Source organism: Mustela nivalis (genome assembly GCF_964662115.1).
Source record: "Mustela nivalis genome assembly, chromosome: 15".
In the NCBI taxonomy this organism is placed as follows: domain Eukaryota; kingdom Metazoa; phylum Chordata; class Mammalia; order Carnivora; family Mustelidae; genus Mustela; species Mustela nivalis.
In genome coordinates, this window is record NC_139034.1 from 76808935 (window position 1) to 76819997 (window position 11063).

General features: G+C 44.1%; 1 long non-coding RNA gene and 1 pseudogene across 2 annotated transcripts in view; both read right to left on the reverse strand.

Moving 5' to 3' along the window:
* LOC309848803 overlaps positions 1 to 156 on the reverse strand; it is a 492271-nt gene extending 492115 nt beyond the window's left edge. The window contains exon 1 of the long non-coding RNA XR_014303297.1: positions 124 to 156. This is a non-coding gene — a long non-coding RNA (uncharacterized lncRNA). The remainder of the gene's footprint in view (positions 1 to 123) is intronic.
* A 5885-nt stretch (positions 157 to 6041) lies between these two features.
* On the reverse strand, positions 6042 to 7007 carry LOC309848800 (large ribosomal subunit protein eL6 pseudogene; annotated as a pseudogene). Its single transcript has one exon. The product of its transcript is annotated as a large ribosomal subunit protein eL6 pseudogene (transcript).
* Positions 7008 to 11063: the final 4056 nt, after the last annotated feature.

Below are 11063 nucleotides of genomic sequence, written 5' to 3' on the forward strand. Positions count from 1 at the left end.
AACTGACTGCACTCCCTACACGCCCCCCACCACCAGCTCTTTGATTCTCCACCGTGCAGATGGCAGACTGTGGCTTTGGCCTCCATAATCCTGTGAGTCAATTCCCATAATCTCTCCCCCCACCTCTGTGTGTGTGTGTGTGTGTGTGTGTGTGTGTGTGTATACACACATACACACTTATATTTTAATGTATGAATATATACATGTATACACATGTATGTATATTTACATCCTATTATACATGTACATATGTTTATAAGTGTATATATACTGTTCCCGTAAAGAACCCAGACTAATACATCTACATATTCTTTTTCTTTTTCTGTTTGGTTGGTTAGCTGGATTTTTTGGTGTAGCCTGTGTTTCTCTTTTGGCTTGGCTTCTCTTCTTCCCCTCCCCGCTACATCCTCCTGTCAGTGTCCTCCCCAAGGGGCGCCAGCGTGGCTCAGTTATTAAGTGTCTGCCTTCAGGTCAGGTCATGCTCTTAGGGTCCTGGGATCCAGCCCCACATCAGGCTCCCTGCTCAGCGGGAGGCCTGCTTCTCCCTCTCCCACTCCCTCTCTCACTGTCTCTCTCTGTGAAATAAATAGATAAAAATCTTTAAAAAAAAAAAAAAAAGTCTCCTCCCCAGACTACGTAGCAAGGGAAGGAAAGGACCACAGTGTTTTCCAGGAGGAGCCCTACCAGAATTTTTGTGACCCTTGAAAAAAAGAATACACAAGTAAATCGCAGTTACCATTTTCACAAAAATGGCTGACAGAGGGAGCAAATCGCTAGGGGCCTTGAACCGGAGCTCATGCTGTGGCAGAAGCCTGAAGCTTAAGCTCCACTTGTTATAATATAACTCCACCACCCTTGCCTGGTTTTGTTTTTGTTTTTTAAGGTTTATTTATTTATTTGAGGGAGAGAGAGACAGCGAGCAGAGGGAGGGGCTGTAGGAGAGGGAGAGAGAGAATCTCAAGCCGACTCCCCACTGAGTGTGGAACCTGAGGTGGGACTCGATCTCACAACCCCAAGCTCCTGACCTGAGCTGGAATCAGGAGTTGGAGTTACCCAGACGCCCCTCCACCCTCGCTTTTGACGACCTACTATGTGGGAGGCATTTTCACAGGTGGTCTCTCCTTGTGAGGTGGTTGGTCTTACCTTCATCTCTTCTTCATCCATAAGAAGGCACAGAAACCCCAAGATCAAGGAGTCCTGTGCTTTTACAGCGTTCTTCTAATTGTGTGATGAGCCTGCTGTCTCGCTCAGGCCCTCTTGGAGCAGCGACACGCATTTTAAGAGCGCCGAAATCGAGATGAATTTTCTAATTGCGTTAGGAGCAAAGTCAACTCGTGCACTTGGGGCCCGAACCCAAGACCTCAGCCTCATTACTGCCTGACTGGAGCCACAGAGGCAGCCGGCGGCTGAAGATAATTAGCTGTGCAGTCAGACTCTCTCCTCTCCCGGGTCCTTAATGACCCAAACAATCTTTTGAAGCTAACAAGCCCAGCTCAGATTGTTGTTCTGCGCTGAAACCGCCATCATTTTTCCTCAGCTTCCTCCACAATGGGATTTAATAATAAGCGCCGTTGGTTTCAGAGGTTAGTCACACAGGTGGTAAAAAGGCAGAAATAATCCTTATTTTGTTTATTCGACTTGCTGGCAGCTGAGGCTGTTTTCAGTTGTTGTCTGCGGGCAATGGAGAAGGCAGGGAACGCGCTCTTCTTACATTTATGAAGCGCACGGCTCAGCAGGCTGCCGGCGCCATGTTCTCGCCCCAGGAAGGGGCCGGCCATTTTGACGGCTCTGAAGAACGAATGAGTGGCCGTCATGAACGAAGACTGCCTGAGTCTCTCCTCCTCAAGGGAAAGGTAAAATGAGCTCTGTCTCGGGGGCTGAGCAATGGTGCCAAATCATGGCGGCCTCCGATGCCTCCACGGACCCTTCCTGGTGGATGCAAAACGAGTTCCCGCTACGTAGCAAGGGAAGGAAAGGACCACAGTGTTTTCCAGGAGGAGCCCTACCAGAATTTTTGTGACCCTTGAAAAAAAGAATACACAAGTAAATCGCAGTTACCATTTTCACAAAAATGGCTGACAGAGGGAGCAAATCGCTAGGGGCCTTGAACCGGAGCTCATGCTGTGGCAGAAGCCTGAAGCTTAAGCTCCACTTGTTATAATATAACTCCACCACCCTTGCCTGGTTTTGTTTTTGTTTTTTAAGGTTTATTTATTTATTTGAGGGAGAGAGAGACAGCGAGCAGAGGGAGGGGCTGTAGGAGAGGGAGAGAGAGAGAATCTCAAGCCGACTCCCCATTGAGTGTGGAACCTGAGGTGGGACTCGATCTTACAACCCCAAGCTCCTGACCTGAGCTGGAATCAGGAGTTGGAGTTACCCAGACGCCCCTCCACCCTCGCTTTTAAGGACCTACTCTGTGGGAGGCATTTTCACAGGTGGTCTCTCCTTGTGAGGTGGTTGGTCTTACCTTCATTTTTTCAGAATGCTAAGAAAACTAACCACTTTTTTTTTAAATTCTTCTTTGTATTTTTTGAATTTTCTCTGTAATATGTATTTTCTTTATTATCGTAAACAACAGCAAAGTCATTTTCATTTTGGAAAAGTCCAAGAAAGAAAGAAACATGCCCACAACTTATGTGCATAGGGTTTAGCATTATTTTAGCAGCGTGGGGCTGGAAACCCGGCACTCACTAGGTCCTCAGTAGTATTCATGATCTGTCCACACAGGTGGGTCCTGCTTAGAAGACGGCCTTCTCCACACACCCAAGGTTTCCCTAAAGGGCTCCATGCCTAGCTAGGGAAGCAGGAAGACCACCTCATAGATAATGGGTCTGTATGAAAGACCACAATTCCAGAAAAATTAGGAAGGCTCTTTGTACCCGAATGGTCACCCTCCTCTCCTTCTCCATCATCATTCCTGCAAAAATAAGCCATATTCTTGTGCCTGTTGAAGCTCGATATTTCCTTAATAAGAGATAATATTTTGTCTCATAATTGGAATTAAGACTTTGTATTTCCTCTGGGATTTTGACATGAATACACCCATCCACCCACCCACCCTTACCACGGCTGAGTCTTCAGAGTCATTTTGGGAGAAGGTGGTGTTCTAAGAATCTAGTCAGCTGGTAAAGAACCGAGTTCTGGGGAAAAGAGAGCCCACTTCCACCAGAATCATAAAATCTGGTTGTACCACACAGAGGAAAGCTGTGGGGTAAGTTCAAGATCCTGGGAGGGGATCCCTCTTGTCTACAGTAGGAACTGAGTGTGTTCTGCCTGGTTCCTGGTGGCAGGGTCTAGAACAGTTGGTGAAAGCTCTGAGTCCATTTGGTGTCTAGAGAAGAAAAAAGTTACCAGTAAAGAGAAGGGATCCACAGAGGCATGGGTACCTTGTAAAGAACTGAAATTGTCATCACTATTAATGTCCCAGCCATGGCCGTGAAGTGCTAGGATAGAAAGAATTTCTCAGCCTTTAAGAGATTGAACTAAGCCATTCACGTCTTGAGGCTTTTAGTTCTCAAGAATACACTTCTATTGAACTAAGAATTTCGGGGGGCTAAAAGAGCATCCCACACACTACACGCTTCCTTCTGCAAAATATTTGCTTCTCCTGTCATAAAAACCATACATTTTTATTAACACAAAGGTCATCATTTTTCTCAGGAAACTTTACATCAGTCATGGGGAAGGGCTTTATTCAGTGTAGCCTGGAAAAGAATAGACTTTTTAAAAGAATTTTGTGAATGCAGGAGGGATTTAAGAGAAGCTACCTGTTTGAGCACATTGTATATATATTTTTAAGATTTTATTTTTAAGATTTTATTTGTTTATCTAACAGAGAGCACAAGCAGGGGGAGTGGCAGGCAGAGGGAGAAAGAGAAGCAGGCTCCTATCTGAGCAGGGAACCTGATAAGTGTCTCGATCCCAGGACCCTGGGATCATGACCTGAACTGAAGGCAGATGATTACCGGACTGAGCCACCCAGGCATCCCTTGCTACAACTTTTACAAGAGAAAAAAGAAGAAAGCTGCATTGCGCATTCTTTTTTTTTTTTTTTCCTCTAAGGTTTCTTTTTTCTTCTTAGTTTTATTGAGATAGAATTTGACACATAACATGGTGTAAGTTTCATATGTACAACGTGATGGATCGATTGCAAACTGATTACCACAGTAAGTTTACTTAACACCTCCATATCCAACACCTCACGTCTTTACAGTGTTTGTGTATGTGTGGTGAGAACATTTAAGATTTACTTTCTCAGCAACTTTCAGGTATACTACAGAGAACTGCTCACTACAGTCACCATGTGTACATGAGATCCCCAGAACTTAAACCATTTCATAACTGGAAATTTGTCTTCCTTGACCAACATCTCCCCATTTCCCCACCCCCTGGCCACCATCATTCCACTCTGTTTCTATGAGTTTGGATTTTTAAAAATTCCACATATAAGTGAGATTGTACAGTCTTTCTCTGACTTTCTCTGTCTGCCTTGTTTTACTTAGCATAATGCTAAGTAAATGCTATTTATGTTCCCGTAAATAGCAGGATTTCCTCCTTTTTCATGGCCAAGTAATATTCCACTATGGGTGTATATGCATACTACATTCGCTTCATTCATTTATCCATAGATGGACCCTTGGGTTGTTTCCATTTCCTGGTGATTGTGAGTAATGTTGCCTTGAACAATGCAGGCCATGGGCTGGGTGCAGATGTCTCTTCAAGGCCATTTCCTTTCCTTCAAACATATACCCAGAAGTAGGATTGCTGGCTCGCATGGTAGATCTATCTTTAATCTTTGGAGGAAACTCCATACTGTTTTCCATGGCACCTGCACCCATTCGCATTCCCCCCAACAGTGCATGAGGCTCCCTTTTCCCCCCATGTTCGCCAACACTGTTGTCTCATCTCATTGACACTCACCACTCTGACCAGTGTGATGCATCGCCCATCCTTATCCATGCCTTCTAGTGGCCACACTCATTTTGTCTTGAAATTGCTGAATCAACGGGCCAGTGTGTGTTTAACTTCAGTGGCTGGTTTTAAGTTTTGAAGGACCAGTCACATTCCTATGAGGTGTTTGTCTTCATTTCTGCTGCCATATAACAAATGAGCACAAATTTAGAGGTTGAAGACCATACCCATTTGTTATCCTACAGTTTCTTGAGGGCAGGAGTCTGGGCACAGCGTGGCTAGGTGCTCTGCTCGGGGTCTCACGAGGCTGCAGTCAGAGGGTCTCATCTGAGACTCAAGGGCCTATTCCAGGCTCACGGGGTTGGTGGCAGAGAGCAAATCCTTGCCAGGTGGATCATGTCTGCCTCCCATGGTGACTCTGCACGGGGAGATTTCACCATCTCTTTCCACTGAAGCCTGGGGAACCGGCATCACAGCCCTCAACACCTCCAGTGTGTTTTGAAATGTGCTGGTGTCTTCCTCTCAAGTCAGAATCCCCTTGTAGTTGAGTCCACGTCCTGCCCTGGGTCTTTCTCACTGCAGGGGAGGTGAAGGGTGGAGAAGAATCCCGCTGGGGCACAGGACAGCCGGGATCAGAGGGACTGAATTTCCCCTTGGTCTCCGTGGGGGACAAGAGCCAATGGCTAAGTGCTCAGCTTCCCAGCACTCAGGTGGGAACTTCTGAAAGATATTCTGTCCCCTCCTCAGAGGGGTCCCGCGGACCTGACCCTTTGCAATTTCTCCATTGTGACTTCTGGGTTGTTGTGTTTTTTTAATAATGTTCTAAAGGTTCAGAGAAACTTCTTTAGTGGCCGGCTATAGAAAGGATCCCTGAACGTACAGTTTTCCATTCTTACTGTTTAGAACTCCAAATGGTTCCTCTATCTCTGTCTAGTTCTTAAATATATTTTTTAACTTTTCATTTTGAACCAATTTATTTCATATGCTTTCTAGAACACTTATTTTAATAATGGATATTTGTAAAATATATGATCTCAGATGGTTTAGCATCTCTTATTTGACAATGCTTCTGTGTGATTTAGCATGCCAAGAAAGTCTATTTACTATGTCTCTTTTATGACGGGAGCACATTTTTTTAAGATTTTTTTTAAGTTTTATTTATTTATTTATTGGATCAGTTATTTAATTAGTTTTTTTGTAAGAAATTTAGAACACCAATTTGTGAGGGTAAACTCCATTTGTGAGAGAAAACACAGAGCGGAGGTAGCCCTGAAGCTGAGGAACAGCCTTGATTTTTGGCAGAATTTGTGAGTCCACAGCTTTCTGATCAACCTTGTGCTGCTCTGTAATCTCGTATTTCTCTTTCTCGGTGTCGAAGATCTCACCCTCCTGGTGTCTGGGCTTACGCAACTTCTTCTTCTTGAAATAAGCATCAGTGAGATGTTTGGGGATTTTCACGTTGCTGATATCAATTTTGGTAGAAGTGGCAATGACGAATTTCTGGTGTGTTCTACGCAGAGGAACTCGATTGAGGGACAGAGGTCCAGTCACAAGTAGCAAGCCACTGCTCAGCTGCTTCAGGAAAACTACCCGCTTGCCTCTGTGGCACCCAGTGAGGATGATCAAAATGGTCCCAGGGGTGATGCTAGCTCGCAGTTTTCTCACATGCTGACTGAAAGGTTTTTCGCCGTGGCTCAACAGCTTTCGAGGCACGTCTTCAGTAGGATAATACCTAGGCATTTTGCGCAGTTTAACCACTCGGGTACCACCGTTCTTGTCACCACCAACTGGTTTTGTGACGGTAGCAAGAACCTTCTCCTTCTTTTTCTTTTCAACCCTGGATTTAGCTGCCGAATACTTCCTCTTGTACATGGCCTTTCTGGAATACATAGTCGGTCGGGAGTACCTGCCAATTCCTCTGACTAGGACAGGGTTTCGGCTGCAGTGGGGCTTCCCCTTCTTCGGGGTTTTAGCCTTCTTGTTACCCTTCTTAGCCTTGCCACCGCCATCAGCCTTCTTGGCTTCAGGTTTCTTCTCCTTAGTATCCGGCTTCTCCGCTTTTTCGCCCGCCATCTTGCAAGATGGGAAAGACAGTTTTATTTCTTTTTTTGACAGACACAAGTAGGCAGAGAGAGAGGAGGAAGCAGGCTCCCTGCTGAGCAGAGAGTCCGATGTGGGGCTTGATCCTAGGACCCTGGGATCATGACCTGAGCTGAAGGCAGAGGCTTAACCCACTGAGCCACCCAGGTGCCCCTAGTTACTATCTTTTTCCCAGGGAGAGACTTTCAGACTAAACCAATACCCTGTTCCCCCTCAGACTTTCTCCCACCAATTTCAGCATTCATCTGTGTTCAGTGGATCTTGTCTGCAACAACCATGTGTTAGCCAAGTGGTGATTTTCTACTTCCTCCTTTTCTTCTGCATTTACCAGTTGGAGTTCTTCTGTTAGGAAGTGCTGTCCCTTCTCTCCATGTATTTGTTTGATTATTTCTATCACTATGGAAGAGTGGATATTATTTTTTTCTATAGGCTAAAATCCAATTTTTTCTTACTTTGTTTCTTTGCTTTTCTCCCCTCTTCCTCCTTCCTTCTTTTCTTCTTTCCTTCCTTCCTTTCATTTTAGGTATTCGAAGGGTACATAAAACACTACTGTTGTTCTGAGAGTCAGCTGCACAAAAGATATACTCAGAGAAATGTCCCTCTCTCCATGTCCCTGATACCCCGATTTCACTCACCGCTTTTTCTCCCTTCTTCCTAACCCCTCCCCCATTGGTAATCAGTGTCTTTATTTCCTGATTGACTGCAGCTGTATTTCTTTTGAACAAATGAGCAAATACATGTTAATCTTTTTGAAGATTTACTTATTTATTTATTTGAGAGAGAGAGGGAGAGAGAGAGAGAACAGGGGAGGGGCTGAGGGAAAGAATCTCAACCAGACTTCCTGCTGAGCATGAAGCCCAACATGGGGCTCAATCTTAGATTAGACGAGATCGGGCGCGTTCAGGGTGGTATGGCCGTAGACGGGGCTCAGTCTTAGAACCCTGAGATCGTGACCTGAGCCAAAATCAAGAGTCAGACACTTAACCAACTGAGCTGCCCAGGCACCCCCACATGGAATTTTTTAGAATGCCTTCTTCCTATTTTGCATACTGCTGATAAGCTCTTGTTCTCTGCTTTTCTCACTTCCTAATATGCCCTGGCAGTCACTCCCATTTCAGCTCATAGAGATCGTCCTCATCCTGTCTTACATCTGTACAGGTCTCTAGGTATGGACTTAGCATAGGTAATTCAGCCAATCTCCCGAATAAAGGGTCTTAAGTTGTTTCTGACATTTCACAATTATGAACAATGCTGCAATGAATGATCCCATGTATGTATATTTTCATATTGTTGGAGGCATATCTAGAGCAGAGTCCTGACGTAGGACTGTGGGGTCAAAAAGTAAAAGTGTAGGAGCACCTGGGTGGCTCAATCGGATGAGTGTCTGACTTTTGACCTCAACTCAGGTCTGATCTCAGGGTTGTGAGTTCAAGCTTCATGTTGGGCTCCACACTGTGCATGGAGGCTTTTTTCTTTTCTTTTCTTTCTTTCTTTCTTTTTTTTTTTTTAGTACAAGTGCGTATGGATATTGTTAGATACTGCCCAGTTTTTCCCCAGAAGGATTATGGCGGGACGGGTGCCCACCAGCAGTGTATGAGAGAGTTTGATTCCCTACAACCTCAACAACAGAATATACTGTCATGTTTAAAAATTTGCACCAGTCAGGTAAGTGAGAAATGGAGTCTTAGTGTAATCTATTTTGAGTGAGTTTGGACATTATTTCATTCATTTGAGGGCCATTTTTTTTTAAAGATTTTATTTATTTATTTGACAGACAGAGATCACAAGTGGGTAGAGTGGCAGGCAGAGAGCGGAGGAAGCAGGCTCCCCACTGAGCAGAGAGCCCAATGTGGGGCTCGATCCCAGGACCCTGAGATCACGACCCAAGCCGCAGGCAGAGGCCCAACCCCCTGAGCCACCCAGGCTCCCCTTGAGGGCCATTTTTATGTCTTTTTTGTGCGTGTGTGAACTGTTTGTACATACCCTTTTCCCATTTTTCTACTATAGTTTTGTCCTTTGTCCCTCAATTTTTAAGAGATTCTCTATGCATTAGGGATATATGCCCCTTGCAGTATAATCTGTTGTGACTATTTTCTCCTTATTCATCAGTCTTCTTTTGACTTTTTCTTTTAATGCAAATTTATGAATCTTATTGCCGCTGGACCTTGTCATAGTTGAGAAAGGACTTTCCTACCCAACTGTAAAGAGGAATTCTCCACCATTTATTTGCTAGTACTTGGATGGTATCACAATTTTTTTTTTTATCTTCAGAGTTCTGATCCATTTGGAATTTGCTTTGTGTGTGGAGTGAAATAGAAATCTAATTTTATCTCTCCCCAAAGGGCTATGCAATGTTCCCAACACCATTTATTAAAAAGTCCATTCTGATCCACTGATCTGAGATGCCACACTTGTCATTTACTAAATTTCCCGTATGTTTGAGTCTAATCTGATCTATCCATTCTATTCCCATGTCCATTTCTCCATTCACCTGCCACCCCCACATTGTTAACTATAGAGGCTTTATCCTGCGTTTTAACGTCTGCTGGGGTTAGTCTGTCCTCACAGTATTTACCTTCTGCTGTTTCCCATAAGAGCTCTAGAGTCACACTAACTATGAAACAGCTTGCTGGTATTCTTACTGGGTAAGGTTGTACTGAATTTGTAAGTTAGCTTAGGAGAACAGACATCTTTAAGATCCAAGACTAGGGGACATTTTCCTTTTTGCTGATGCCTATTTTTTGTGTCTTTCGGGAGTCTTCTAAAGCTTTCCTCATACCATCTCTGCATGTCGTCTGCTCTGATCATGTCTTATTCACCCCATTGGTGAAGGAAGGATTCTAGGCCCTACATAGTGTCAGATCGTGGACTGCACAACATCCGCATGATGAGATGGACAGGGGATCATTAGTTTCATGCATTCACAGTCCAGGGGAGGAGGGCACCCGCGTCATGCGGAGTCACCCCGGGCTGCATCTGGGAGCAGAGTGACCCAGCAGGTGGGGTGGGAGGCAGGCTTTGTAGCGACAGGAAGGTGACGATGGTTTCCGCAGGAGGATGTGACTGGCTGGTCTGAATAAACACGGGGAACCTCTCCCACTGGGTTGGGGGGGCTCTCCAGCAAAAGCAGAATTTACTAAGTCTTTGAGACCCCATGAGACTCAAAGGTATCAAGGCAACACATAGAATATCAGGTTTTACTATGCAGTATCTTCCTAAATTTATTCCAGAATCGTTTCTCTTATTTGTTGCTGTTGTAAGTGGGGCCATCTCTTCCATTACATTCTGTAACTAAACAATATTTTTTTAAATTGCAGCAAGCAGCAGAGTAAGGCAGCTGCTGTTCAGAGATGCGAAGACAAGAAAACCTCAATTTTGCAAGTGAAAAATCAGAGAAGACATTTACAGAAGCGTTACCATCCCGGGTCAGTTACCCTGTCAATTTGTTCTGCTTTGACAGTAGAAGAGTAACATTTGTAAATCCGCAAGAACAGAAAGGGCTACCGTTAAAAAGCATTCGTTTCAAGGATCATTAAAAATGGACAATTTAATTTGCATTTCAAAGATAGACTCAGAAAAGATTAATTTGTCAGTCTGACTAATGGGGAAGTTAGATGGCATAAATTTTTATCTTTATCTATAGGAAAATACAACATATAATAACAAGGTATTTAAAAAGGAACTAAAAAGATTTCAAGGCAACAATATTAAGGATTTAACAAAGATAAGGAAGAAGCCATGACACCAACTAGCCCTCAAAAAAGAACTTCAAACCATTTTATGTTATGTTATGTTACGTTACGTTGTTATGTTATTTTGAAGTAATCACTGCTCCAACACGGGGCTCAAACTCATGACCCAGAGATCAAGTGTTGCATACTCTACCGACTGAGCCAGCCAGGTGCCCATTTTGGGCACCATTTTTAAATTTTGAGGGCCCATTTTTAAATCCATAAATAACAAGATGAATGTCTCATTCATTTATTTATTAAACAATAGCTTATTGAGCGCTCACGGTGAGCCCAGGTGCAACCTGGGAGTTGGCCTTCAGA